Source organism: Hibiscus syriacus, unplaced genomic scaffold, assembly GCF_006381635.1.
Source record: "Hibiscus syriacus cultivar Baekdansim isolate YM2019G1 unplaced genomic scaffold, ASM638163v2 tig00111101_pilon, whole genome shotgun sequence".
NCBI lineage: Eukaryota > Viridiplantae > Streptophyta > Magnoliopsida > Malvales > Malvaceae > Hibiscus > Hibiscus syriacus.
The window spans coordinates 199808-226180 of record NW_024062986.1 but is presented as its reverse complement, the minus strand read 5'-3'; the positions used below and the strand labels follow the sequence as shown (position 1 = coordinate 226180).

The window sequence follows — 26373 nt, the reverse complement described above, 5'->3', positions numbered from 1 at the left end:
CAAACCGTAAATCAGAATCGACAACGTGAGAAAATTATTCACGAATACAAAATAATGTATCAAAATCTAATATGAGAATCTAAACAGAGAAGATCAATATAATAACAATGAGAGTTATATTGATCAGTCGTGATAATGTCAAATCTAATCGTGAGAAAAATGATAAATGAAAATACTGGCCAAACGACTGAAAACATATCGGAAGATAGAGAAAACGTGTATTAAGTATTAACCCGATGATCTATTCAAAATCGTGACAGATTTATTAAGCTCTTTAGGGAGTCACGTACATCCCATTATTATAGAAAAATATTTAAATTTAATTTAATATATTAAGGTTAAAAATAAAAAAATTACATACTCATTATTTTTAAACAATAAATTAAAATTTTAGACTCTCGTTCTTAAATTTCTCGTTAATGATAGTGTATTTTATATTGCGTTGTAACTTTAAACAAAGACAACATATGTAGTATGTTGATATACTAATTATTATATAGTTCTTTTAAATTAAGTAGGAAGTTTACGTTTAAAATATCTCTGTTTAAGTATTTATTCATGAAAATTATAATATAATATTAAATTATTAATTAGGAAGATAGTTTTATTATGCTTATAAAAATATGTGAACTTTTTTACAATAGATTATAGAATAACTTATAACAGAACTATTAATAATTAATTAATTTTAAATAGTTAAATTACGACTAATAAAAATCAATAATTGTTATAATAATTAATTAAATTGTTTAGGTTAAATAATATAATTAACTGACCGTAAACACTACTAATTGTCCACTTACCCCTCTAGTGTCACATTTGGAATTAACCCATCAGGGGATTTTCTTAAATGTAAGGTATATATTTGCTTAATCTTCTTCATTATGAGGATTTTATGTGTGGAAATAGATTAGTTGCATTCGAATGTTACATTTATATCTAAATGATACAATTATAGTTAGTAAATAATTTTTATAAATTTAAAATCCATTTATATTAAATTTAGGATTTGAATTAGTAATCATCTTATTTATTTATTTCGATACAATTATCTTATTTATTTAAGAAAGAAAAATTATATTTAGTATATAAATATAAAAGAGAAATACATTGAGAAAGAAGTTGAGTCGGAATTATAATTCGAGTATTTTTGTGTCTAAATTTGTAATTTCGTAATTACAATTTATTATTATTTAGTAATAGAATATTCATAAATATTATTGCACGGAAGAGGAATAAAAGTTAGAATTAATAAAAACATTAATAACAATAATAAAAGTGTGAACTCATCAAGTGATTTTACGAAATTTTTTGAATTTAAACAATCCAATTATAAGATATGTATGCATTGTTAATTAGTTAAAACAATTATAAATATATACTAGTTCTAACATATTATATTATTTAAAATAATAATAATAATAAAATGCCCATCAATCCTATCCTATGTAGCTAAACAAGAATCTTCTATCTTTACACTCTTAAATCATGTCCTCAATTCCCATTTTACACGAGGTTTAATTATAAAAACAATTCTATTAAATTAGGTTATATGTATATTTATAAAAATATAATTTTGTTTTTATATAAAATTCGGTTTATCATATTAAATTTCTAAAATAAGTAATTTATAATATGAAAATACAAGTATAACAACAAAAACAAGTCATGACTCATGAGATATGAATGGAGGATATTTTCGTAATTTCAGTTCTTGATGGCAATATTGGAATTTACTTAATCTTAAGGGCTAATTCTCAACCCCTTCCCTATAAAAAACAAAACGATATCTCCCTCTTTTTCTATCAGCTCTTTAATTTCTGTCTTGTGAAGAAATTTCTCAATCACTCTCCCTTTCTTCCTTCTTCGCTTTTGTTCCTAAAGCCAGATTCCGGCCACTGTCATTTTTTTAACTTTTTTCCTCAAATATTTTACTTTTCATTTTTAAAATATTTACTTTTATCCTGCAGTATTTTTTCTTTTTCCTTTTTTTACTCTTCGCTATTTTTGCTTTCGTTATTTACCCAGATAACTTTTTTTTCTTAAATATTAAAAAAAGTTGCTTTTTTAATAGAAAATTCCATCCTTTATTTATAATAGATTTTTTTGACGTGGCATGTACTATAAAGTGCGGAATAATGAACACCAAAACGATGCGTTACCACCCCGTCGGGTTTCCATTCCCACCAACAAGAGGAAAGAGAGAAGATTTTGACCTCAAACGGTTAAGCCCCACACTCACAAAGTTACCCAAACCGGCTGTCCCGTTAGCCGCTCCGAAAAAGCCGCTCAGCCGGTCCTCTCCAACCAGCTCCTGGCTGGATCCTGGCCCACGAGTACCTCACCAAGGGGACGCTGTTCGGCCAAACGTGGGACCCGGATCGACCGCCGCAAACGGCCGCCGAATCCAAGAGGGGAATCGGAGAAGACGTGGATCTAAACGAGATCCAGAGCCGGCGACGCCGAACCGAAGCCGGAGCCGAGGGAGGAGAAGCGCCAAAGGTACGTTGAAGTGGCGAGCTTGCTGAAGACAGATGGGGCCCACATACCGGGCATCGTCAACCCTAGCCAACTCGCTCGTTTCTTACAGATGTGAGGTTGTTTTCTCACACGTCCAGACACCCATTGGCCACCGTTCTCTCCCTCTCTTTTTAATTTTTTTTAGAAGTATTTTATCCTTTTTTTCCTCCGTCCAACTGGAGAAGTTCTGTGGAGTACACAGCCTCAGTTCAATAGTTTAGTTTTTTATTTATCTTTTTCCTTTTTAAATCTGAATGTGTGCACGAGATATGCATTCATTCATGCATGTAAATCTGATGTTGTTAGAGTATGATCTGAATTATATTGCAATAAATATCAGAAAATGTTTTCTTTGATTCCCATAATCATCTTTGTTTACGTTGATTAAAGGTGAATTTCCATGCAAGGACTTCATCTGATTGCACCAAACTTGCTATCTTCAGATTTACAAGATGCAGTTCTGCCATCATTAATTGTTTTGATACATAAACGTAAAAAAGAGTTAAATTAAAATGGAAAATTGTTGATATTAAGAAAATAAGAGGAAAAAAAAACTGAAGGGTGAGATATTGGTAAAGATTAAAGATAGGTTGGATTCAGAAGAACTAGAAAAACCATGAACCGGCCGGCTAGAGGAATATAAGGAAAGAATTTTAGAGAAATTTGATATGAACAATAGAAAGATGATGTATAGCACAAGTGATTATGAAATTCATAAATTTCGGGTTGGTTTTTTTTAAGGTAAATCCAGTTTGGAATACTTCGTAATGGAAACTACTAAAGAAGGGGCTAACGCCTAACAGTTTTCTTCTTCTTTTAAAGCTGATATTGGAATTGACTTTGTAAGATTGTATAGTAGGTAAGGTGCACATTGTTTTCATAGCCTATTAAATAAGTTTGAATTTTTTATAATTTAATATTTTATTTATGTAATTTTTCATGTGTTTTGCATATCCTAACAAATATAAAAAAGTTAGGTACAAATACAACGGGGACAAAGTTTTTATGGTTTCCATATTTTTATGTATTTATCGGAAAAAAATTGATTACATACTTTTATATTTTTAAATATATTATTTATGACTATCCAATATTATATCTTATTACAAGTTTCCCCATTGTGGTAAAAATAAAAAATAAGATGAAAGAATGTAAATTTTAGTTTTCGGTTTCCTCTAATTTATCAACATCGATTAAGCTTCGATGGTGGTACCTTCTTCAAAACTTGAACGCGCATCACTAACTCGTTGTTCCTCTCGGGTTCTAGACTTGGGCCTTAACTCGTTTCAGAATCGTGTTGTAGGTGGTCTGGTTCGCCTCGAGGTCACGATACCGGCAGTGGTGTCTTTCAACCTTTTCCGACAAAAACTTTTCTTTGGGACATATTCCGAGTCAAGTTCGACTCGGACGTTTGGCTCAGATCATCGAGTACTTTTCTAGGCTTCCTAGTAGTACCTGAAGAAGAGTTAAGTTTGAAGATGGGTTAGGCTTATCTCGTCTTTCCTTTCTGCATTCCCCGTATGCACTTGCAGATGAACTTAGCCGTGATGATTTAGGCAGCTCTGATTTGGCTGATGTTGGTGAAGAGTTTAGACTTCGTGAGACTTTTTCACGTTTCTCTTTTAATGAAGAATCTATATTTTCATGCGCAGTTGAACTCTACACTTTGATGATCTAGGCACTTATTGTTTGTCTTGTCAAAAATAATATATTAAATTATAACAATGGCGTAAAAATTAAATCACACCGTAAATCATTTTTATTGATCAAGAAAATGAATTACATTGAACAATTTATTTACCGTTAACAAAACGTTAAAAAATAATAAATTAAAAAAATCAATTACAATAAAACAAACAGATTGTTAGTGTAATAAATCCTAAAGCAATACATGTTGTACCTTGAGAGACAAATTTGGAAGGTTCCTCCTCCCTTACTTCTCCATTAGCCAAAGGTTCTGGTGGTTTAAACCCATTCGTCTGCATTTTATATGAATCATGTTGTTTCCATTTTCACATTGACAAATTTTATTTTTTTGTGATTATAATACAATGAAAACATTTACTATGATAGTCGTATATTATTATTACTCAGCTGGGTGCAGTAGCAGCATTTACAGATGAACCACCCCACCCTACGTGAGCCACATGCTTTACATCTGTTGGCAGACCAGTCTGCATTTCGGGCTCTTCATTTTGCCATTATTATGCAAACCAAACCAATACATCTATATTTGAGAAATGTATAAAAGAATCTGCAGCAGCGTACCAAATATACGAGAAAAGTATTTAAGGCCTTTTAGCAGGCCCTTCATCTTGGTGTTGTTTGCCGCCATTTTGGTGACCCCTTTACCTTCGATGTCTAAACTAAAGCAGCCTCTTTGAATTTTGATTAGCTTCAACTCTGAACCTGAAACCCCAAAAAGAGGAGACGGAGAAAACCCAGATTTTCTTAGTATCCAAGCATTGATTTTCTCCTAGAACTGGAACATTTTTTCTGTCTAGGAAACTGATGAGACTATATCTTGTTTTCATAAGAAACGCAAAGAATCTTGTAAATTCAAAAGAAAAGAAGAATTATTTCCCTCCCTGAAGACATAAGGTAAAAGAAAAAGAGAGTAAAATGGAAAAAATTTACTAAAATTGAACAGAACTTGCGTTAATTCAATGGTGTTAGATTGGCTAGTCTTCTTCAACTACTACTACCATTAAATAATTTTTTTTAAAAAATACTAAATTTAGGAAGTTTTTTAACAAATTGTTCTATTTTAGTTTGTCAATTTAGATTATTATCTTTTATTCATAAATAAATGTCTACAATAAAAAAAAAACACAATATATATATATATATATATATATATATATATATAATTAAGAAGTTATGTTAATATTTAAGGTGTATTAAATTATAAAATTTAGAAGATATAAAATTAAATATCTATAAAAAATATTTAAAATATTTGAAAGATTATGATCGCACTCCATCACCACTCAACCCCATCCCGGTCTACAACCATGTTTTGGAAAATTCATAAACATAAACTTTATAGTCTAACTTCTGAAGAAGTTAAATTTATAGAGACATATGCTTATTTAAATAAAAAAATGATTAGATAAGGTGAAATTGATTAATTGCAAAATTTATGGAACCTAAAAAGAATTAAACCAGAAAATTTAGAGATCTTTATTTAATTTGGCCGGCACCTAAAGTGTAATTAACCCATAAAACCCGGGGACCAGTAAAGAAATTTAGAAATTATTCCTCTAATTTAATTGTCAAAACCCATCCCTCATACTATACAAAATTGAAAGGAGTTCAATTATTAAAATACATAATTTTAAATTATCGTTTTTTTATCAATTTATTATATATAAATTGTTTGATACTATAACATTGTGCCATAATGCTTTCGAAACTTAATTAATCTCAAATTGTTTAATGCGTTAATTTTTTTCTTTAAAATATTTTAAACTAGATGTTTTATGATGCATTTGCATGACTTAAAAAGTGGATTTTATTTATTTATATTTTTTATATTTTCCCATTTGAAAGTATTGGACCCTTACACAAGTTTAATAGTATAAACCCCTTTGATTTTTTTAATTAAATAAAGAGATATTACATACTAAATAAATGTTGAACTTGAATCCACGTAAAATGAGACAACATACACATCCTTGATCATTCAATCAATTAACGAGTCTCATAAAACCCCTATGATTTAATCAACATGTTAGATTAAAAAAATAAGGTAAATTCCCATTTATACATGAAGGAATTTCAAGTTCTCAAAAATAATACATGAACCAATAACTTTAGTTTTCGAAATAAAATAAAATACATGAAAAATCTCCAAATAAATGGCTGTAAAAGTTTAAATTAGATTTTTGATATTTTAGATGATCTGCAACTATCATTCTTGGTCTGCACGTAAAAGTAACACATATGAATGCATCACTCCATCCATTTAAAGAAGTATTTTGATATACATAAAGCTGTTTATGTTACCTTTTTCATGTACTTGTTTTGAATCTTCAATGCGTTTTCACATGCTTTCTTGGCATCCAAGTTTCCAACAATATCGCCCATTATCTGGAAAAAAAGGCGTTCACGATCAGAGATACGATGGGTTATGTATGGGATTTTACATACACAAAGGGGAGAGAACGAGAGATACGCTGACGACGTCGTCTATACCCTTGGCCTCCTTTAGAATCTGTTTATTCTTGGTCTCGAGAACGCTTGCGATTAAGAAAATGAGAGCGCACCGTTTTTATCCGACCATCCGTTCTGCATGTTTATTCTTTCAAACTTTCCACACTGCTTTAAACACCTTCTGATCAGATGTTACTGCAGAGTTGTATCAGAGGATGAATCAGCGGTCTCATACTCAAGAAAATATGAGGGTTATACTCCATTGCCCACATTACCTGTGGAATGGATGTCAATCCTGTCTTAGAATGAACACGTATAAAGAGACCGAACTCAAAACAAACTAATACAACAATGGCATTTGCCCAGATAGCAATTGAAAACACAAATTAGTCACCTCCAAAGATACAATGAAATCGACGAAGGAGAACTCTCTTCGGAAAAGTACCCATCAGCATTCGGAATGCAAATAATACTCCCCACCATCGAGCTCCTCTGTTATGAACTCAATGAGGTTTAGTTGAACAACATAAAACTATGAGACTATGAAGATGGCAAATGTGGCGTTTCTGGTACACATTCGATGTCCATGAAGCTTCGGACGAGCATTAAGACTGTGAAAAGCACTCGGTGCATCTTCTTTGTCTTTTTCACCAGGTTTTGGATGAGCAGAAGTCGATCTTGAGATTCAAATGGCATAAAAAAAAATAACGGGGCAAAGGAATGCGTACCAAGGTGTTGATGAAGCTTCGGATCAACGGTTTTAATTACTTGTGAAAGTGTAACGAGCTGGGATTGCACTCCCATTGAAGTTGTATCGCATCTAAAGTTATCCCTCTGTTACGAACAAGAAGTCGAAAAGTCTCTTAACACATTCACGGATATAAACCAGCATGAAAACCAAAGTTTTCATGAATCTTCCCCTATATGGTATTGACCTAATGATTTATCGTTTCATGAATATTTAGCATCGAAATCAAATAATCAAGCAACAATGTTGCACGAAACAAGAGTACCAGCCTTCGCATTGCACGCTCAAAACACCAAAATGCATCTGCTCATTGTCAAAAAGAATTACCATTGGAGAGCATATGTCATTCATTCCTGCTTGGAAGGAATACGTCAAAGATTGTCGGGGAACAATCAAACTTCAGCTTGGTAATGAATAATACTACCGACAGTAACAACTCACCCTGCACATAACCGATATCATTCCATCCATGAATATACAGCGAGAATATCCCAAAGTTTGCCTGATTAGTTTCTCTCTCGTAAAAGGCAAGTGCTCGATCGGTTCGAACAACATCCAAACCTGCAATGCATTTAGAACTGTTGACCTAAAGCCTCAAATAGAGGCCATAAGAATTGTATCCTAAAAAAAAAGCCTGAACGGACATCTACGAACTTATGTTATAAGTAATAAAAGTACAAAAGAGGCTGAACGGTAACTCAAGAATCAACATAAGTTATGAAAAATTGAATTAGCTGAGCATGAAATGGTACATCATACATACCGATTTGATGCAAGAAATACATCCACTGAGCCGCTTTCTTGTCTGGAACAGAATTGATCATGGGTTCATCTTCAACTTCTATTGGTTGGCCATTATCGGTGATAATTGGTGTTGTAATGAACTTTCCACTCCCGATGACGGGCACTATATTTTGGCATTCAGTCTTCCACGTCTCATAACGCTCCCTGTGATGCTTAGTGCGATAAATTGTCACAATGTCCGAATTCATAAAATCAAAACACGGATGACAAAGGAAAGAAAAGGTTAAAATTATGAATAATTTATAGGGCACAATAAAATTACTACTTTGAACAAAATGACCTTAATTAACACTGCATATCAAGTCAAAATATGAGTGCTGCTAACGATGAAAAATTATTTACAATTTCTGAGATGCTAAAAGAAGTTGTCACCTCCTTTCCTGTCTAAGCTGATTCCGATCGTCGAAGCTACTCTCAGGATCAAAGCAACCTAAAAGGAACTCCCAAACAACCCCCTTGATTGAAGGGTGAATACCCTAACCCGGAAATAATCAAGTAAAATTAATAATGTTCAACTTTTGACAGATATAAGTAGATCAGCATATGCAAACCACAGTTCAAAGTCGAATAAGTGTGAAGCCAAGCAACGTAATAATGGAAAGAAGCATACCCCTCGTTGGATCCGTCGAATAACTTTTTCCATATCGAGGTGACCATCAGCAGAGAATGCAGCATGCCATCGTCTCGCGCTGAGAGTTTTCCCTGCCTGAAAAAATAGATCAACTATTGTAAGATCATAACCAATAAGATGGTATACTTTCTAAGAAAAAAAGGCTAGACATACAAACAGAACGGAATCGAAAACTCGAGTAAGAGATGTGGTGAATAAAAAAGATGCACACCCTCGGCCGAAATCGAGTCTTAGGGACATTGGCTACACATTCTTTTCTAATCGGATAGAATGCATCTAACTCCTCTGTTCCGGCAGCTTTATAAAACATCATTTTCTATTTTTTGCAGCACAACAGACCATCTAAACAAGTGTCCTAATCATTCACTGCCAACCAAACACAATCAAACTATGAATAAGCGATCATTAAATCAATTGCCGTTGATAAAAAGAACTGAAACAAAACATACATTAACATTTGAATTCCCTTAAAACCCAGAAATCTCTCCTTTGAATCATCATTAGATCATCAATGGTGGATTCAAATTTAAACATAACTCATCACCCTATCACGGAAAATACAAATACAAGGAAAGCAAATTCTGAATAAGATATACTTCCAAATATGGAATCTTTACATTGGATTGTTTGTTTATTTCAAAGCTTACATGGTAGAGTGAGGATTCAAGCAAAGGGACAAACATTTTTCAGACATTCCTCCATCGAAACCTTCTTATTTTTCTTCCTTTTCTCTTCTTTGTCGGAGACGAAGACAGTTAATGCAATAACGATGCAGAGGAATTAATGGAAAGACGAGAAAAAAAGGCTTCCTAAACGACAACCTGTTGTCGGACAACAGACGAGACAAGTGGAATGAACAGGTTATTAGATTTTGACATGTGTTTCGATCTCAAATCTTCTGATTATTACAGTAGTTCCAATATTGGACAAAGATTAAACAAAGATATTCTTCAAAACCATAATGAAAAGTTCGAAGATTAAACGACACAGTCCAACAAGAAAAAAAAATGATAGTCATGTGATCGACAATCAGTCATAATGGAAAGAGAAAAAAATCTCTCATTGCTCAATTTTACATTTATTATTTTTTTCCAGCAACCAACAAGAATATCAAAGAAAAGAAAAAACATCTGGTGTTCATATGCTAAAATGGTTAAGTTAGATAATCAATCTGATTTTCTTTGTAGCCGGTCAGTGGAGATTGGACGGGTCTCTGGTTTACTGTTGCAAGTCCATTGCCACCTACTAAAATGTGACCGGAAGGTAATAATTGTATTATAATGATTTTTATATTTAGTATAAGATAATAATTACATTTATAATTGCATGAACCAAGCTATGAAATGATTGTTATCCCTAAAAGTCTGAGATTCGAGCATCAAATACTGTAAGGGTGTTTGAACCTTTATTGTCAAATGTTTAAAAATATTTAGAATATATACTCTCTTGTATGTATCCTAGATTAAAATAGAATAACTTTTAAAGTCTTATGTTTAATCAACCTCCGCTAGAACTCAACTTCCTAGACCTGCCAATTCGAAGGGTATAAATTTTATGTTTTACAGCATTATAGTGTTGTTTTCTCTCATATCTACCTTTTCGGCGCACAATGTGAACTAATTCTACGTTCATTTCAGTTGGAGAAAGAATGTCCATATTATATGCGTGCTATTTCTTGTGGATATAGATCAAGCTGCAGGTTTAACCATTCAGACCCCACTGCTGCTGAAGGCTCCAGAACTTTCAGCTCGGACCCTTGGGGTTTTGGAAACCATTCTCCGGGGAATTCTAATGGTGAACACAATGCTTTGTCATTGAACCAACCGCCTCTTCATTGTCATTCAGTATGTTGCCAAATGAGCATTCTATCTACTTGAATCATAATTCAGCATATGCTCAAGGTGCATGCAAATTCCAAATGGAACAGACATCAGAAAGCTCATATCTCATGTAACACCCCCAACCCGTATCCGACCCGGATACGAGTCCGAAGTGTCACATTGACTTTTCAAACCTTGACTCTTAAGAAAAATCCCGAGAAATTTAAAACTTTATTTAAATCAAAATAAAGACTTTATCAGAGTGCTCGTACTTAATAACTTATTACATGCCAACACTTTATACATAACCAAATACATACTTTGTCAACTATTTCTGATCTGATCTTTTGGTAAGGAAAACTGACCTGTCTTGCTCCGCATCACTCCTTACTCTTCTCGAAACCTACGTGTGAAACAATCACACTCTAAGTCGAAGACTTAGTGAGGCATAACAACTTATAATGCACTTTAAAACATATATTGATACATGCATGTTCTGTTCTATCATGTTATAGCAATTCCATGCATTTTTCATATCGTATAAAATCATATCAGATTAATTGCAGTAAATACATACATACACATAATTCATCATTAACAGTTTATCATATAATCACATACTTTTTCAATCAAACACTATACAACATCATATCATTTCTATAGCATTTATCATACCACAACTTATTTTTGTTCATATCTCTGGATTAGCCCATGTACATATGTGAGAACTATCGATATGTGAGTCTATAGAGGTTGTGCACTATGCTGTCACCACAGCTCGTATAAATGCACCGAAGTGCCCCGTAGAATTGCACCGTAGTGCCATATAATGATGTCCATAAGGACCACGTAGAATTCTTTAAGAATCATATACATATGCTAGGGATCAAGTATGTGTCTTTCCAGACTTCACACATGTTCCAAAGAATATACATATGTCCCGAAGAAACCGCATAGAATTGCACCGTAGTGCCATATAATAATGTCCATAAGGACCACATAGAATTCTTTAAGAATCATATACATATGCTAGGGATCAAGTATGTGTCTTTCTAGACTTCACACATGTTCCAAAGAATATACATATGTCTCGAAGAACCGCGTAGACCCTCGACTCTTGACATGCCAACTATACCCCTAGCTCTCATGACACATAACATGGGCGTTATCATTTATTTCATTTCAAATATTCACATAACTTGTAATTCACTTTCACATATCACTTATCATAGCTTCTTTTCATATTATCACATAGTCACGTAGTTCACTTATACGTAGATCATTTCCATATAATTCACATGTCATACTCATCATATCTTATTCACATATGATCATACTTCATATAACAGATAGGAACACTTTCACGTAGCTTATAATCATAGGTTTTGTCTCATAACATATATTTGTTTTCACATATATATTTCATATCAATTCTTATACCATCACATAATTCCTTTAACATACATAACATATCATGTAACATTATAATAGAAATATCTATAAGTCATATCACTTAGAGCACATACACTTAGTCACATTGCTTATATCTTAATCTTATGCCTTCTCTTAGACATATATATATTCACATGTTCGGTAATCCACCATTTCATCACATAATTGTGTATTCATATAACTCATTTCATTTCATTCATATCTATCTATATATATATCCTCAAGATTATCCTAATATAAATCATATAGCACTCTTATATTTCGTATTCATATTCATCTAGGGCAGACTTATAAACATATCTCACTTCTATTATTTCTCTATATATGATCTAATCTGTTTACTTAATTCAATTTCATATAACTCCTATAATCTTCTCATATAACTTCATAATTTTCTATCATACAACCCATGTGTTATAGTTTTATTTAAACATATGAATCCTTCCCATCTAGCTTATCTTATATGTTCATCTTATCATTTATGTTCAAATCTCCTAGTTAGTGTACTATTCTCACTTCATCCTATAGATCAATGTTATCCATCTTATTTCACTTATCATAGTAATAATTATATTTTACTATGATCACATAGTTTATATCTCACATAATTCATAACATTTCTTATGTAATTACTTATACTTTATCATCTAACACATAAAAGAACAAATCAATCCATATACTCAAGCATACATACATGCATATTCAACTCATGCCTTTAATCATGCATTCATGTGTAACACTTCAGGAAATAGACTCATCGTAAGTCTTATTCCCATTGCACATCATACTATTGAATATGCACTCACCTGGCCTCACTAGTCAATTCCAATCTCTTATCTTTCCCTTGATCGATCTTACTTGCCAAACGTTCCGGAATTTCTCTATGCGTAGAATGTACATAAATGTACATTCGAGGTAATCATTAGATACCTACACTTTTTAATTAGATACTAGCAGCTTAACGAACTTATTAAACCAATATTCCCATTTTTCCTTTAGGGGGAATCGGTTCCCTACTATGGGGGTATCGATTCCCTCTAGACATTCTGGAATTCTGTCGTTTGAAGGGGTATCGGTTCCCCTTGAATGGGTACCGATTCCCCTTGCCCAGAAATCATATTTCAGCCCGAAAATTACCTCATTTCCTCTCAAACACTTCATATATCATCCCCTTTTTCATTCTTAACTCTATACACATACTTAAACCAATTTATATTCATTTATTTCATCTTAAACCTCAAAATCCTATATTCCATATGAGATTCAAAAATCATACCAAATTTTCAATGTGTTCTAATTCCAATTCTAACACTTCATACTTCCCCTTGATGGGTACCGATTCCCCTTGCCCAGAAATCATATTTCAGCCCGAAAATTACCTCATTTCCTCTCAAACACTTCATATCATCCCCTTTTTCATTCTTAACTCTAGTACACATACTTAAACCAATTATATTCATTTATTTTCTTAAACCTCAAAATCCTATTCCATATGAGATTCAAAAATCATACCAAATTTTCAATGTGTTCTAATTCCAATTCTACACTTCATACTTCTTAATTAGATTGATGACAAGTCAAATTCATCTATAAAACTTCAACAACCATACCATATCAAAATTTCATCTTAAAACTCATATTGCAAATTCCTTCATAATTCCTTCATAATTCCTTTATCTTATTGTTTAAATCCATATAAGCTTTCCTTAAGCTATTTAATACCCAAAGAATCAAAACTAAGCTTAAAACTCCAGAATTAACCAACTAAATTAAACTTACCTTTATGAAGTAAACCCACGGGAAGAAGAAGGAAGAAGAATGTAGCTTTCCAGATACTTCCTTACCCATCAGCTTATTCTTTAAATAAGAGATAATTATCTTTTACATAAAAGACCATAATACCCTTTCAATTCTTCCATAATTACCATTTAATCCACTATCAAAATATTACACTTTAAATCCCTAACTTTTCAATTTAGTCACTAACCCGGTATTGAGGATGTTACAAATCTCCCCTCCTTTTAAGAAAATCGTCCGCGAATTTTCACTGAACATCTTAGTAAGAACATATCTTCTAATGTTCTTATGTTGCTTCCTGACTTATTCTTTCTTGTCATCATCAGAAACTTACTTTTTAATCCTTTAGTTTTTCCCGACTATCTTTCGTTTATACATCCTCTTCTATTGCTTTCATATCACAATAACCAGTAATACCAATCCATGTTGTCTTTTCTCTCATTCGATTATGCATCTTTTCCTTTGACCTTTCTAAAATTCAATATAATGTCCTCATTATGTTGACAGTAACATCCATCTTATATCACAAATCCATCTATTTCTTCATAACTTTTCTAATTACCTTATAACCATACCAAACTTGTATTTCGTCCTCATTGACCAAACACAACTTTAAATCTTCTTCAATGTGATTAAACATATACTTTAAAGAGTCAAAACATATTTCACATCACCTTGCACACTTGTCTTATTTCTATATCAAAATTGTCCTCTGTACTTCCATATTATTGTATCTGATTCTTTTAAATCAATCCATTTCCTTTCTTTATTCCTTTTCCTTATACATAAATCTATTTCCTTTCATATTCACATACTCTGTCTTATCACTTATACTCATCTTTATGTACCAATTCATTGCATCCTCATTACTCTGATAACCCATTTCTTATACATAACTTCATTCTTTATCATTCTTATACTTGTATTTTTCTTTCTGAAGGTTCCATGCAAATACTTATCTCAGTTTCTACATCATAGCTATCTGCTCAGAATATACAACCATATTCAAATTCACATCATAATCAATTAACTCAACTTTATCTTTTCCTTCAATCTTATAACTCTATCACTTTTACTCTGACAGCTAGTCAATATATGTTCAATCTAGGGTACAAACCCTAATCAACCAACACATACTCCTTTCAAATCGAAATTATCTTAAAAATCACTTACTCAACTTATCAATTTCACCTCTATTCTCATATATCCTGAAATTTCTTTTGCTCAAACTCAACATTCTGACTTCCTGTGTCTTATAATCTGATCATCGATATACATATTCTCAAACTCTTCTTATCATCCTCAGCTTTATTTAAATATACAAATTCTTACTTCCTTTTCCTTTACTATACCACATTACTATGATCCAAATATGCAACTGTATCCAGATCCATTGCAGATCTGGTTATCATATCCTGACAATATCTATAATCTTATAATTCCAGTACATTTTATCACATACTCTAGTTAGCCAATGCTAACTCTTTCCATCTTAACTGCAAACCCTTTCATAAACATACTCTTGTTATGCGCAAATTTATCACTTCGTTTCAAACTCATAAGCTCTGACTTATACATCTTATACGCTTGTCACTGATGCACTATCCTTGAGTTCTTCTATACGTATCATCACGTCATTAGATCTTTTTAACATCTTATGGTGACACCCGTTCACCATCTTCTATCTTATTCACATAATAGCAAAACTACTCTACATCGTTTTTCCGATTCCAAACGATGAAAATTTTCTATCATTATCAGATATGATTTCAGCTTTCTGAAATCAACTTTTGATCTTACTAGGCATTTCCTGAGGTGTCCGCTCTTCATCCTGCCTGGCCAGGGCAAGTGAATAGCTATCACAATCAGGAATATCACCTTTCACTTACTTCAAAATTATCACGATTGGATTTCTACTGTATAACACTATTCTTATTTTATTAGCAGAAAACGTATTCCTTACTATCAGATCAGAAATTTTTCAATCTATGTTGGCATGTACACCTTTTATGACATTTTGGACTTCGGTTTATGCCGAGAATCGGCTAACCATAGCTATGATACCATTAAATGTAACACCCCCAACCCGTATCCGACCCGATACGAGTCCGAAGTGGCACATTGACTTTTCAAACCTGACTCTTAAGAAAAATCCCGGGAAATTTAAAACTTATTTAAATCAAAATAAAGACTTTATCAGAGTGCTCGTACTTAATAACTTATTACATGCCAACACTTTATACATAACCAAATACTTTGTCAACTATTTCTGATCTGATCTTTTGGTAAGGAAAACTGACCTGTCTTGCTCCGCATCACTCCTTACTCTTCTCGAAACCTACGTGTGAAACAATCACACGCTAAGTCGAAGACTTAGTGAGGCATAACAACTTATAATGCACTTTAAAACATATATTGATACATGCATGTTCTGTTCTATCATGTTATAGCAATTCCATGCATTTTTCATATCGTATAAAATCATATCAATTAATTGCAGTAAATACATACATACACATAATTCATCATTAACAGTTATCATATAATCACATACTTTTCAATCAAACACTATACACACATCATATCATTTCTATAGCATTTATCATACCACTAACTATTTGTTCATATCTCTGGATTAGCCCATGTACATATGTGAGAACTATCGATATGTGAGTCTATAGAGGTTGTGCACTATGCTGTCACCACAGCTCGTAAATGCACCGAAGTGCCCCGTAGAATTGCACCGTAGTGCCATATGATGTCCATAAGGACCACGTAGAATTCTTTAAGAATCATATACATATGCTAGGGATCAAGTATGTGTCTTTCCAGACTTCACACATGTTCCAAAGAATATATGTCCCGAAGAACCGCATAGAATTGCACCGTAGTGCCATATAATAATGTCCATAAGGACCACATAGAATTCTTTAAGAATCATATACATATGTTAGGGATCAAGTGTGTCTTTCTAGACTTCACACATGTTCCAAAGAATATACATATGTCTCGAAGAACCGCGTAGACCCTCGACTCTTGGCATGCCAACTATACCCTACTCTCATGACACATAACATGGGCGTTATCATTTATTTCATTTCAAATATTCACATAACTTGTAATTCACTTTCACATATCACTTATCACATAGCTTCTTTTCATATTATCACATAGTCACGTAGTTCACTTATACGTAGATCATTTCCATATAATTCACATGTCACATACTCATCATATCTTGTTCACATAGATCATATACTTCATATACAGATAGGAACACTTTCACGTAGCTTATAATCATAGGTTTTTGTCTCATAACATATACTTGTTTTCACATATATATATTTCATATCAATTCTTATACCATCACATATTCCTTTAACATACATAACATATCATGTAACATTATAATAGAAATATCTATAAGTCATATCACTTAGAGCACATACACTTATAGTCACATTGCTTATATCTTAATCTTATGCCTTCTCTTAGACATATATATATATCACATGTTCGGTAATCCACCATTTCATCACATAATTGTGTATTCATATAACTCATTTCATTTCATTCATCTATCTATATATATATATCCTCAAGATTATCCTAATATAATCATATAGCACTCTTATATTTCGTATTCATATTCATAGGGCAGACTTATAAACATATCTCACTTCTATTATTTCTCTATATATGATAATCTGTTTACTTAATTCAATTTCATATAACCTATAATCTTCTCATATAACTTCATAATTTTCTATATACAACCCATGTGTTATAGTTTTATTTAAACATATGAATCCTTCCCATCTAGCTTATCTTATATGTTCTCTTATCATTTATGTTCAAATCTCCTAGTTAGTGTACTATTCTCACTTCATCCTATAGATCAATGTATCCATCTTATTTCACTTATCATATAGTAATAATTATATTTTACTATGATCACATAGTTTATATCTCACATAATTCATAACATTTCTTATGTAATTACTTATTTTTATCATCTAACACATAAAAGAACAAATCAATCCATATACTCAAGCATACATACATGCATATTCACTCATGTCTTTAATCATGCATTCATGTGTAACACTTCAGGAAATAGACTCATCGCAAGTCTTATTCCCATTGCACATCATATACTATTGAATATGCACTCACCTGGCCTCACTAGTCAATTCCAATCTCTTATCTTTCCCTTGATCGATCTTACTTGCCAAACGTTCCGGAATTCTCTATGCGTAGAATCTACATAATGTACATTTCGAGGTAATCATAGATACCTACACCTTTTAATTAGATACTAGCAGCTTAAACGAACTTATTAAACCCAATATTCCCATTTTTCCTTTAGGGGAATCGGTTCCCTACTATGGGGGTATCTATTCCCTCTAGACATTCTGGAATTCTGTCGTTTGAAGGGGTATCGGTTCCCCTTGAATGGGTACCGATTCCCCTTGCCCAGAAATCATATTTCAGCCCGAAAATTACCTCATTTCCTCTCAAACACTTCATATCATCCCCGTTTCATTCTTAACTCTAGTACACATACTTAAACCAATTTATATCATTTATTCATCTTAAACCTCAAAATCCTATATTCCATATGAGATTCAAAATCATACCAAATTTTCAATGTGTTCTAATTCCAATTCTAACACTTCATACTTCTTAATTAGATTGATGACAAGTCAAATTCATCTATAAAACTTCAACAACCATACCATATCAAAATTTCATCTTAAAACTCATATTGCAAATTCCTTCATAATTCCTTTATCTTATTGTTTAAATCCCATATAAGCTTTCCTTAAGCTTATTTAATACCCAAAGAATCAAAACTAAGCTTAAAACTCCAGAATTAACCAACTAAAATTAAACTTACCTTTATGAAGTAAACCCACGGGAAGAAGAAGGAAGAAGAATGTAGCTTTCCAGATACTTCCTTACCCATAAGCTTATCTCTTTAAATAAGAGATAATTATCTTTTACATAAAAAGACCATAATACCCTTTCAATTCTTCCATAATTACCATTTAATCCACTATCAAAATATTACACTTTAAATCCCTAAACTTTTCAATTTAGTCACTAACCCGATATTGAGGATGTTACATCTCACTTCCGTAAACCATGTTTATTGTATACATTGCAACTTTGGGTTTCCGAACTTTCTGGTAAATGTGATAATTATCTTTCTGATGTAATGTTTCTAGATTCGTAGATGGGATATGAAAGTAAGGCTTCTGCATACAATAAAAATGTTAGTATCTGTTGTGTTCCATCAACCGCAAACTGTGTGTATGCATGCATGCATACCTAGACACTACCCTACATTTGTTTTGTTTTTTTTATTATTATTATTATAGTATAATATCTATTCTAAATATTTTTAATCATTTAACAATAAAAGTTCAAACATTACTCGATCTTTATTGGTTTAAGCTATTGCGTGTTCTGTTGCGATTATAAAATATGCTTGTATTAGTTCTCTTATTTATAGTTCTTTTATTGCTTGCTTTGACCCTTAATTAACAGGATATCTCTAGATTATAAAAACGATTTGTTGATCGTTGCCAACAGTTTAAAAGGATACACAATAAGACTGGACCTCTAGCATTGCGCTGCCTAACCCTTTTTGTCTCTAGAATCAAAAGTTGTAGGTATAAAGCTGAATTATTAAATTAAAATTTTTGAATTAAGTAACTAAAATAGGAGTGAGAAATGCCTTTATTTTCTCTTAGAAAATATTACATAAAATATTTAAATATAAGATAAGTAAATGAACAATACTTTTTATATAATATCTAATAATAAAAGTTATTTATACTCTTTGAGAGATTATCTTAAAAACTATTATTATTATTTTTATTTCATGTGATGAGAAGAATTATTATGATCACTCTAATAGTATTTAGTTGCTATTGTATCATCTGTCGTATCCATGCAGTGTTACGTTCACTTTAGAGAATGAAGCATTAGAACAAACATATAAATTATGTTTCCATTCACTAAAGAAAATCGAATGTATCCAATAAGATGATATTATTATGCTTATAGACATCTTAATGAATTGAATATATTTAACATGATAGGCTCAATAATTCGGGTATTCGTTTATGTATATTAACTATCACATGACACACCAAATCATCCAATATATTAGTTTTAATATGACTTTACAACATATAGCATAATAAAAGCCATCACTGCTTAATTTATTTATATTCACACATACCACTAACATGCATATCTCATTTATAATATCATACGAAATATCGTATTTTATACTTTGTATGATAAACATTAAATAAACTGACATAACACAAAAGGATTACATACTTTAATCACGATAATAATATTTTAAGTCATTAGTAATAATAAATTAATCGAGAAAGAATTCATGAAACAAGACAAATTGATTAGCAATAAAATTAATTTAGGAAAATGTTATCAAAGATACAAACTTTTATCAATGATATCACATAAGTAAATATTAAGCTCTAATTATGAATAGAAAACGTTATGCATAAATAGATAAAATAAAAAGGAATCATAGTGTAATTTAAACAAAGATATCAGAAATTGAAGAAACATATCTGATACTCATCGAATATATGAAGTCATGTTGAATTTTTGAGGATTAACGGTTTTTTCTTCTTTATTGCAGCTATTTAAGTTGCAAATAACATAAAATTCGGATACATGAATTCTCTTTCATGATGTTTAGAACATGTTACAATGGCCATAATATAAACCCTGAAGGGGGGGGGGATCTTGGAAAAAAGATTGGTAATAAGGTAATGGAAGTCACATGAGGTGCTGCTGTGGGTCGTGACTATGGCTCTATATATGTCCCATGTACACAGTGTGAGTCAAAGTTAAAAAAAAAAAAACATCAGCCTACAATTGAACTCGTCATTTCTTAAGAGCGAGGAGCTTGAAACTTCGAAGAAGATCATCGTCACTGCTTCCTCTGCCAGCAGTGAAGCGGGCTGCCTTGGCCTCAACAGCAAGATGGACTCTTTGTGTGTTAGGGATGCGACCGCCTGTTGGTTGTCGTCGATTTTGTGGAATGTCATTGAGTTCACCGGCTGAACTAGCCCTGCTTGCTATTACAGCTCTTCTTGAAGTGCTTCCGTATCGAGTGCTACTGCGTTTTTTATCTGAATAATGATGCTGAAATTGCAATCCAATAAATTATCAGAATGTTGGACAAGAGCCCCCAAAAATGTAATATATATGAATGAACAAATAAAAGACAGGGTAAACACATTTTGCTAAGAAACAATTCAATTCGGTGTATGAATCATTTTTATCGCAATCGTGAGACAACTCTAATCCAAACCAAACCAAACAATAACACCATTAATCTGAATAAATTCGGTATCAGCTACAATAATCTAGATATAAAAACATTTACATTGGGTACACAGACATCTTTCATTCGACCATTCCTATTCTCCGTCGTCATTTCTTCAAGTTCTAGTAGTATTCATATTAATTACTTATCACCTCGTACTATACCTTTGTTTTCCGTTCAACCTTTTTATCTTGTGTAAGGTCAATTTCCTCTATTTTTCTAACGAGTGCATGCCTCGATCCATGACCTACGAGACCAAACCATTTAAAACTACTTTCTCTCACCTTACCCTCCAAAAGAGCTATCCCAACTTGTAAATCAATATCCTCATTTCTAATTTTTATCTTTCCTAGTCTTATCACAAGTGAATTCACATCTCAATTACACTTATCTTTTATATATGTAGCTTTTGTTGGCCTAAGATTTCGTACCATATCGGTATCACTTAAAGTACCCTCCATATATATTCAATCCTCGATCTGCTCAATCTAATTCTCAAGCTTCTAGTGATTGTTTCGAAAACTCCAACTTAGTATCAACTCTAATTTAGTCTCATCAACCAATACGATGTCATCTAAAAATAGTATACACCTATGCACTTCATCGTGAATGCCATCCGTTATCTCATCCTTTAGTATGGCAAAAACAAAAATATTCAAATGCAGATCCTTGGTTATAAATGAAAATATGTATCGGGAATTGAAGCTCACCGCAAATTTTGACAAATATACATCCTCAACAGCCTTGTATCTAGGATGATCACGACGAGGACTAGTAGTTGAAATATGTCTTTTAGGAATTGCTTCAACCGCACCAAGTCTATCCCGAACATCTCTTCCCCCTGAATGCCATTTTTCAAGAGAATAACCCACAAGAGAAAGGAACGAAATAATATAACATCATATCATATTAATGAAAACATCAAATACTATTTTCTTCCAAAGAAAAAGTAAAGAAAAGGAATTCCTCATCCACGTTATAAGAGCTCAACCATAACATAAATGGCAATCTTTTATATTTCCTAAGTTGTTTTGGATAAACACAATGGCCATTTGTAAACAAAATAGTTGAGTAACAGATATTTAGTTACAATCGGGTAATCCTAATGAGAAATCTAATACTGTTTAAGAAACCTGAGTTTTTTTCCGGTTTTTCAAGGGCTGGTCCTGCAGCTAAACCTGCTTTTCCACCTGATTGCTGAGAAATGGATGGAAAACCTGAGTTATAATATCCCGAGAAGACAGAAGCCTAGAGCTAGAAGTTTATAAGTACTTACCCGCTCTTTGGAGCTGCTAGAAATCTGTGGGTACTTCAACAAAGTCCAGTCAAAGATATAGTCGAATTGATAACCTGCAGCAATGCTGATTACAGAACCAAAAAAGGAAAAAGAAAAAGAAAACAAAGTTTGACTTCACATCCATGGGAACAGCAGCCACTCAGCATGTGTTAACAGAATGTTATATACAGAAAGAACATTTTTGAGTAAGCCACAATGATTATAACTAACCTTCTCTTATAAACAAATCTCGGAAAAGCCTCTTCAAATATGAATAATCTGGCTTATCTTCAAACCGCAAGGATCGGCAGTAGTGAAAATATGCTACAAACTCAGATGGATATGACTTACAGAGCACCTGTTAGACACACACCAACCAATATTACTGAACAAGGAAACATAATAACGCGATAAGATGGATTAACAATGTATTTTGGGATCAAATGCGGACATAACTTAGCCTTAATAGATGCATTCACTTTCTCAGTTATATATCGCACTTTCCATTTGTTAGGAAAACCGAATTACACTTCACTATAACCAAAATCAAAGAATTAAATCATCCCCTTTTTTTATATTAAACGTAAAACAAATTGGAAACCTTTTCCTTTCAAGAACATTAGTGAAAATAGCAATTCAAAGTGAAAATAGCAAATTCAAGTGGAAAATTTAGCATCACAGAATTCAATGCTTTAAAATGTATGAAGTATTTATCAAACATGCCAAAAAAAGGGACAGAGGAAGAACTAGAAATCTTATATCAATCAAATTATTACTCTCTTAAAGGAAACCAACTTGTCAAAGGATGACATAAGTGATACATACCTCTATAGGAGTTGATACCTTCTTTTCAGTAATCCTATCATATTTTTGCTTTCTTGTACCCGTTTTTAGCCCCTGCCAAGGAAGGCTGAAGCCGAGAAATTGTTTAAATTGAATCAAAAATCAATGGAAAGAAAACTGGTGGCAAAAAGAGGATGGAATAAAACTAAGAATGAAGATTCATTAATAGGTAAAGATCGAACATCATCAGGAATTGCATAAAACATTGAATGAAGTGAGCATGTGGCACAATATACTCAACCTTCCCCTCAGGAAATACAAGAGCACATAACCAATGGATTCCATATCATCTCTCCGGCTTTGCTCTGCCAGTAAAATAGAAGAATGTATCTTAATAGAAGTAACAAAAGTAAACCTTGCTCTGCCAGAGAAAACAAGACATATTTACAGCGAGCAGTTGGATATCTGTCATTATGTAACATCACTCACCAATTCCAAGGTGAGTATTCACACTTGCATATCGAGCTGTGCCCGTGAGGTTCTTGTTTTCTCTGCAGCAAAGATTTTGATAATTTGATGCATGCATTATGACAAGATACTAGCATATCTTGTGATCTTCAAATCTGAAATTCTGTATTAAGAAGTCAACAGAAAAATAATTACCTGTATGGGATGTGCTTATGAGTCTGAAGATCCCTATACTTCTTTGCAAGACCATAATCGATGATATATACCTGTGACAACAAAATTTAAAAGCAAAAAACGAAAATCATACCAGTATGTAAATAAATCATACTCAAACTTTTTAAGTGTAACAAAGTCCAATTCCCAGCAATAGAGTAAAATTCTTATAGTAACCAAAATTGAAGGTGATTGTGCTAGCAATCTAATGAGCATGCAAATGTTAATTTGCCGACACAATAACTGGTACCTGATTTGCCTTGCGCCCTAAGCCCATCAAGAAGTTGTCCGGCTTTATATCACGGTGAGAAAACCTCTTGAGTGCATATTTCTACTCTACTAATCTGGAATAAGAAAGCAGAGGTTGGAAAGAGGGAAAATACAATATGAAAAAAATTCTGAAAATGTATTCTTTACAACAAAAATGCTATATACTTACCAGTTGATCAGCAAGCATCAACACAGTTTTTAACGAAAGTTTCCTGTTGCAGTAGTTAAACAAATCTTCCAAGCTAGGTCCAAGAAGGTCAATTACCATGACATTGTAATTCGCCTCAAGTCCAAACCATCTGAGGCGTGGAATGCCAGCTAAATCAAAGTTGACTCGCACCAAGTTATTTAGTTTTAAAAAAATTGCTTTTATAAATATTATCCAAAAAGAAAATAGAAGCAGAATGTACAAGATAAAACTGAATCTGTCAGCATGTCTCAAGAAAGTTGTACACTTGCATATTGAAAAAATTGTTTACACATCAGGTTGATAGTGCAAAAATCATGTAAAGGAAAGAAGACCTGCTATTTTCATTTTAAACCAAGTCCAACAGCAAACTGAATGATGACTAACTTGTAAAGCTATGAATTAAAGAAAAAATGATGAGTATCATACACTGATAGAGCAGTGGAAAAAGGCTATCCCCGATACAACTACGATTAAATTATGGTGTACTATTGAACCATTTTTCCAGATGGATAGAGAAGCAATAGTGAGCACGAGGCAAAGACTTACTTCCTCCTTGAAGAAGCATATACAATTTTGACTCGTAATGGAGCTGTGGATGCTTGGTCTTCACAGATTCCTGAAATTAGGAACAGGAAATAATATATATTTTTTATATATACATTAGTTCATCAGGCGACCAACAAAAGAGACTACCAAAGAACACATCCTCAAGAAAAGATCACATACCATTTTGACAGCGACTTCCTCCCCAGTTTGCACATTAACCCCTTCAACAACAAAATGAAAATGAGAAAAGACACGATGCTGAATTGCTGACAGAAAAAAATAAGGCATATTTTTCTATTAAAAGAATAGCAACCCATCAAAGAGATTTTGACTATTATACCTAGATAGAGTTCTCCAAAAGAGCCACTGCCAATCTTTCTTGCAAGCTTGAACTTACCACCAATCACATGGTCCATTCTTGGGGAAAAAACGGTTGTCTTCAATAATACTCAATAGCTCAAAGGGGATTAATCTAAGCTATTTTCACTGGGATTAGTCAAATTTCAGCATTTATAACCCCTAATCCAATAGGCCCTCAAAACTCAATGGATTTCCCAAATGGAAACCTCCAAGCCTCCAACAGATCAACTAATGGAAAGAAAAGATAAATTCTGAACGTTCTTCAATAATCACCGGGGATAAATGCGTCAAATAGAAAAGAACCTAAGCCTTTGACTTCAAGAAGAAACGAAACCTTGGAAAATGAAGCTAAAAATCAAAGGAAAAAATTGGAGATTTCAACCTACGGCCGTCACAGGTAAACTTTTATTATTTATTTATATGTATTTGAAAGGCCCCAGATTGCTCAACTACATAATTTAACAGAAAAATTACCAGAATTTGAAACCAAAACCCTTAATTTTGAAAGAAAGAAAAAACTAAAAATCAAAGAAAAATTTGGATATTTCAATCTATGCCCATGGAAGGAAAACTTTATCTATTATTAGAAAACTGGTAAAAGCATATTGTTTATAACAATTAGAAAAGCTCCAGCTTCCTTAACTACACAAATTTGATAGCAAAAATCCCCAAAATGTGAAACGAAACCACTAGTTTTGAAGGGAAAAGAAATCGAAGCTTAAAAAAATCAAAGAAAACAAATTGGAGATTTCACCATGAAGAAAAATAAATAAGCTAAAAATCATATAATTAAACTATTAGAAAGGCTCCCAGCTTCCTTAACTACAGAGAATCCCGTAGGAAAATCCCCACATTTTGCAAAAGGAAACCATAGTTTGTGAGGGGGGCCTACATTGACCTGCAAGAAGAAGAGGAGGAACTAATTGGCAAAGCCAAACGTCCGATTGCAATCGAATGAAAAA

General features: G+C 32.6%; 1 long non-coding RNA gene and 3 pseudogenes across 1 annotated transcript; 1 reads left to right on the top strand and 3 right to left on the bottom strand.

Annotated features, from left to right (window-relative positions):
• The first annotated feature begins 2015 nt into the window (after window positions 1-2015).
• On the top strand, window positions 2016-2851 carry LOC120153597 (annotated as a pseudogene).
• Window positions 2852-6406: 3555 nt separating this feature from the next.
• Window positions 6407-6942, bottom strand: LOC120153598. The gene is made up of 3 exons (XR_005518804.1): window positions 6698-6942; window positions 6529-6612; window positions 6407-6444 (listed from the first exon to the last, which is right to left on the bottom strand). It is a non-coding gene; the product is annotated as an uncharacterized LOC120153598 (long non-coding RNA).
• A 56-nt stretch (window positions 6943-6998) lies between these two features.
• Window positions 6999-9641, bottom strand: LOC120153595 (annotated as a pseudogene).
• A 10951-nt stretch (window positions 9642-20592) lies between these two features.
• LOC120153633 lies at window positions 20593-25893 on the bottom strand (annotated as a pseudogene).
• Between the last annotated feature and the right edge of the window lie 480 nt (window positions 25894-26373).